The sequence below is a fragment of the Mytilus californianus genome, unplaced genomic scaffold (genome assembly GCF_021869535.1).
Source record: "Mytilus californianus isolate M0D057914Y unplaced genomic scaffold, xbMytCali1.0.p SCAF_4, whole genome shotgun sequence".
Classification (NCBI taxonomy): domain Eukaryota; kingdom Metazoa; phylum Mollusca; class Bivalvia; order Mytilida; family Mytilidae; genus Mytilus; species Mytilus californianus.
Window position 1 is genome coordinate 116,251,708 of NW_026262690.1, and position 6,401 is coordinate 116,258,108.

The following is a 6,401-nucleotide window of genomic DNA, read 5'->3' on the forward strand; positions in this document are numbered from 1 at the left end:
AGAAAGTACACTTTTGTTGTATTACACATGTATTTTAATTCTTTCTTTGAAAATTTCTTTTTCTTATATTCTCCAAGACCTGGTTGTAGTTATATGAACACGATAACAGACAAATTTACCAGTATGATATAATTTTAATAAGATGGTATATATCCAATTTATTTGATTATGATTCTTAATTTCTATAAATAAATTATGACAATAGTGTAGACTAAAAGAGATTTGAAAAAAGTATTGCAGAATTATTCTTGTTTTAAGGTTTTTGTTATGTGGATAAAAATATAAATGAAACCTGTGGGATGCAGTTTTGTTGTGGTATAAAAATAAACAGTGCTATAATCTGGTAAATAACATTAACACAAATTTAAAAATAACGAATGAATGATAAAAGTTGAACAATGAAAGATAATTTAGGGACTGACTAAGCATTATGAGTTTTTTCCATATGTATGAAAGAATGACCAGTTGCACTCTGGACTCTTCAGTAGGCAGTACAAATGGTTAAAAAAAGTGTTACTAACCACTTGGCATCATTTTCCATGTAGCAATGTTTGGTATATTTCAATGTGTTTTTTTTATTTGGCTATCTGGATGCAAAATGTTTGGTTCGAATTAAAATAAAATGCTTTAATCCCCCCTTTAACTGCGTTCAATCTGTGGATGCAGCTTCAATAATTCCTGTATTGACAATTTCAATAATCTTACCTTAGTTTTTCATATGTAGATATGGTTGTCTGTTTATGAATCTCATTTTAACAAAGAAGGCATTGGCATAACAATGAACTGAGCTTAATGCAAAGCACTTTAATAATACACTTAGACAGAGAGCTCAATCCAGTGATATACTTCTTGAACACCACTACAAACACACTTACTGCACGGATCGGATGTCCTGAAAATAGACATGTCAATAAATTATATTAAACATATTATATGTAAATAAAATGTACAGCACATGCACATAAAACTTATACAAATTACTGATAAAAACAGTCAGTAAAAAGCAAGTAGATGTCACTATATGCAAAAATAAATATATCTTGATCATTAGTGCCCTTCTCTTTGAAATAAGAAACAAACTTCCACCTGACTATAGTAAACAGGTGAAAAAAACATTCAAAACTAAAAACTGTTTTCAGTGTCTATTACCTTCACAACTGAATCAATACATTTGTATTAGTACATGTATTTGCATAAGTGTGAAAATGTGCCAAAAAGCAGGGTTTTTTTTAATGTATATTCTCCACATATTAAACATTGTTGTATGGCTGTATGCTATTTATTTCGCACTGTATGCTATTTATTTTGCACCTACATAAAAAAGACATTGTTGTACATCAATATTCATAGCAGTGAAATGTTTTCCTGTGGATAAATATATATATATACACGAGGCTGTTGTGGACGAGTGGACTACATCTAGGCATAATGTCCGCAATTTTGATATATATAGTGCAGGCGATTTGGTGTCACGATATCTCAGTAGCATGAGTTCGAATCCCGGCGAGGGAAGAACAAAAAATTTGCGAAAGCAAATTTACAGATCTAAATTGTTGTGGCTGTTGTTTAGACGAGTTATATATATATATATGTATATATAAATACACATGCACAAACAAAAAAGCTGGAAAAAAAATCTAGCAAGTACTGTGAAATGCATTCAAAACTACCCTAGTAGTGGAGAACTTTCAAAAAAACATGTAGAGACAATAAACTTCAATTAATTCAGACATAATTAAAATATGTAGATGGTTTCCCTTTTCCTGCATGGTAAATTTTAACTATTAAAAAATAAGGGGGGAGGGGGCAGCAGTGAATATACATGTAATCTGGTAGAGTAAGAAAAACAACTGTATGATACAATTTAATCATTATCTAAACACATCATTTGCTCAGGAGTTTCAGAACCAAGCAAATTAAAACAGTGCAGTCACTGCAGCAGATATTTACATTTCTGTCAATACAAAAATAAAACTTTAGTTGCTTTTCATGCTTTTAATACCTTATTTAATGAATGACTTATTTCCAAAAAGAACATCTAACATGGATAAAATGTAAATTATGTAAATATGTTTTTATTATACCTACAGTTGGAATATGTTGCATTCACCTTGTCCTTTCGTGCAAAACACATTTCCGTCACAGTTTTTTATGTCGATATATCCTTATAATTAACATCCACACATAATACAATCCAAATTCATTTGTTCAGAAAGAGATGCCCTGAACACTCTTCTGGGTACCTTTAACAGACTAGACACGGTCACCCCACCTCATTTTCATGGTTCAGCAACTGTCTGAAAACAAATTTAGTTATTTTGTTATGTGTATTTCTCACTTAGTAGTAGGATAACTATATTTGATAAATGGGTTCCTTGCAACCCCTACATGTCAGATAACTATATTTGATAAATGGGTTCCTTGCAACCCCTACATGTCAGTCAGACAGGGTTCACCTGACCTCGACCTCATTTCATTGATCAGTGATCAAGTTTAAAGTTACATGATTAGGTCTGTTTCTCAGATACTATAATCAGAAGGTCAATTATATATGTGGTGTATGGAAGGATTGTAAGGAGTACATGTCAGTCTAGCAGGTTTCATTTGACCTCGACCTCATTTTTATGGTTCATTGGTCAATGTTAGGTTTTTGTGTTTTGGTCAGTTTTCCAAATACTAATATAATGTAGCAATAGGTCAGCAATGTTGGGTGTAATGGAACAATTGCAAGATGTACATGCCTGTCTGGCAGGTATTATCTGACCTTGACCTCATTTTCATGGTTCATTGGTCTATGATAAGTTTTCTTAATTTTGCCAGTTTATCAGATACTGTAAGTCTAAGCAACAGGTCAACTATATTTGTTGTATGGAATGATTGTAAGGTGTACATGTCTGTCTGGCCTGGTTCATCTGACCAAGACCTCATTTTTTATAATTTTAAGTTTATGTGATACTTGTAGTAAACCCTTCCTGTTACAGATTTTCAACATAAACATGATAAATTCAATAAGTAAAACAGGCGAGACATTTGAGCGTGTGCACTCTTGTTGTACTTATGAATTGTGAAGTAATTGGAGGTCTCCCCGTTTATGCAAGGTATAACAAATTGACAAATAATTAGACGACCATTTGTCCAAAGGAAGGTGTCACAGAAAAAAAAATTAAAATAGCCCTTCAACATGTTCGTGACGTCATAATTATTTGCCCTATGACCATTTGATATTTTTGGGGGCCAGAAGGAATTTTTGCAGATTGCCTTATGACTATTCATTTTCATCTGTTGCTTATTTTATTCAGTGGGTACGATATTCATTTTCAAAATCCTAATCCCACAAAATCAAATGGTACTCTTTCAACTTTATACCTACATGTACTAATTCTGTACCTTTGTCTTCGGGTCAAATCCTCTTGCCCCCTGGTTTTGTTCAAGCACATACATGACATACAGTGTATATCAAGTTTAGCTTCTACCATGTCTACAGACAGACCCCTCATCAGGGAAATGTTCAACTATAGTGAGAATTTCCCTTCACAATCGATATAGATTTTTGTTTGGGTGGTCGAAATTTTGAAATTTTGTTTTAAGCGGGGTCATTAGGCATATGTGGTTGATAAAGTAAAGGGGAGGAGGGGGGGGGGTTATTCGACTGGTCCATTGTCGGAGACCCAATTTCACTGACGGCTAGAAATGTATGCATATATACTAATTCTTACCTTTTCTTTGATACAAAATATCCAAAAGAAATGATAAAATGTCCTGCTGAGATACGATGACCTAACCATCAAATTTCACGGAGCTGAATTTCCGGAATGTATAGATAGAACATCCAGGAAAATGTCTCAGGTGTCCAGGCCAGTCCCACACAAAACAATTTGAGTCACAGGTGTAAAGTTAAGATTTTTGCAACAAAAACATCAGTTCAGCGATACAGGCCTAATTTAATATGATTGTGTTTCGTGTCAACCCCTGCCGTGAGCCAGTAAATATTATTTTTTTGTTATAAAATGAGAAACCCCATACTGTATAAGTTCAAATGAAGTCAATGTAAGCAATTATAGGCAACCATAAAATGAGAAAAAAACCCTAGTCCGGCTGTGAAAGGCCCCGACACTCAAGGTATGCAACAATTCAATTGGCATAATTTACAACAAAACAATTAACAGGTTTGGAACAACCCCCCAAATGAGGGATATCCCTTAAATGAGGGACTGTCCATCAGACAAGGTGTTATTTTGTTGTTGTAGAAAAGGAAAAAGAAAAAGAAAAATGTAGCCGTTTTAACTTAAAAGGGGGAAAATTCATTAAATTTGGAACAATTTTTCTAAAAGAGGGATGTTTGATATCAAATTAGATGACAGTCAGTAAATTACAATCCAGAAACAAATTAATTGCAATGGTGAATGGAAGGTCAATGGAATTCTTTCCCGCGTAAATGTCATTCGTTAAACGGGATATACCATTTTTAGGGCTATACTGTCGTTCATATTAATTTTATTTTGACACAGTAAAATGAAATATAAATGTCAACTATAAATATCATGGTTTTGAATGTAGTCACTTTATCCAAATTTTTTTCTCTCGCAAACAACGCTAAATAATATACATTACCTCGACTCTGAATCTAAAAACCCCTAAAATATAATGGTATATGGAATCGTCCGAAACAGGTTTCCTAATATTGATAAAGGTGAAATAGGTAGATTCAGAATTGTGCACAAAGAAATAAGAGATAAAGACCTATGTAAAGCGAAAACCAAAAAAACACCCGAATTGAATCATCGTTTATTAAATTTGCTTGCATAAGAACCTTGAAGTTGAAACTACGAACGATGACGATATATCCTGTCAACCTCTAAAAAAATTACTGTCTTCTTGACTACTTCCGCGCGCCACTGACTGAATTTTTAATATATTGTTATAGAGTTTGTTAACAACAGTTATATATATAGCAGATCATCTTAATAACTCTAGCGGCAAATTTTCATCCATTTATACCATCATTTTATTCTACTACTCTAATGATAGTGCAGTGCAAGTGCATGGTGTACACTCTTCTGTAATAATTCGTTTTTCTAATAGGTTTGATTTGAGTAGGCATTCATATTTCTCCCGCTAATGAATATGTATTGAAATTAATATATGACAAGCGATAAGAGATATTCATCCGCAAACACAATTTTTCGGTATGTGTGCATAGCTATTAATTATTTTTTACTTATATATATATATATATATATATTTCTCACGACAAAACATTTTCATATTATTTATTTATGTTCTTAAAAAATATTTTCATGAGTATTCATTGAAGAAATGAATTTATAACAAGCGATAAGGAATGTTATTTTGCACTACTGGAAGTGTTTAACGACCTTGACTGTCTGTTCAGCCCTCGCACGGTCGGTAAATTATTTTGCACTCGATAATAACCGCGTATTTATACGAAATACGTTCGGTTATCAGTCAAAAACGCAAGTCACGTGGGTAGAAATGTCTGCGGCAACATAACAACGGAATGCCCTCAAGGTCATCCGCTGTAAAAATGACCATAGCACAATAACAATGGCAGGATGTATAAGTACCGAGCCACGCCAAAAGGATATTACCAAAAATGGACTAAATAGTAAAGGTTAATAATTCACAAAGACAAATAAAAGAACACGTACTATATCACGTAATTAAGATGAAAACAACGTCAGTACCTATAATCTATACTTCAAGACCATCATGCATTATTTGTGAAGTTGATACGGAATATTTATCAATAACGTCTTGTTATCTTCCGATGACCTTTTTTAGAAAAAGGACAAGACGATCTTTGACATAACCCTGGTTCATCAACTTTCTGCTCAGACACTGGTGACGTTTTATAAAGTCCGAGTAGCAGCTGCAAGCTCTTGAATAACGAATGAGCTGGGAAATGTATATCCCATATGCAGGTGAAGTTGGTATATTGCTACTAAGGTGTGGGAAATTGATAATTTGAAAATTAAAATCGTCTCGTTTGTCATAGATTCTGGTACTGAGATGACCGCTTATGTCAAATTCGAGGTATATTAAGTCTATAAATGAGACGGAGGAAGCCGTGTCTGTTGTTTCTTTAATTTTTAGTTCTAAAGGATATATTAATGGAACCCAATCAGAAAAGTTTGGATTGTTAATGGAAAGAACATCATCAATATATCTGAATGTGAAATTAAATGTTCTGGCTTCTTTGATCTTCTTGTTTTTGACAAGTGTCTGAAGGAACTCCGACTCATATTCACTGGCAACTTTTTAAGAAAAATCATTAAACAAAATCTTTATTGAAACATTGCCTAATTGGTTATCACAGTCTTTGCAGAAAAAGTGTTTCGTTTATTCTCTGAAACTGATATTATCAAGATGCTTGATTTCTT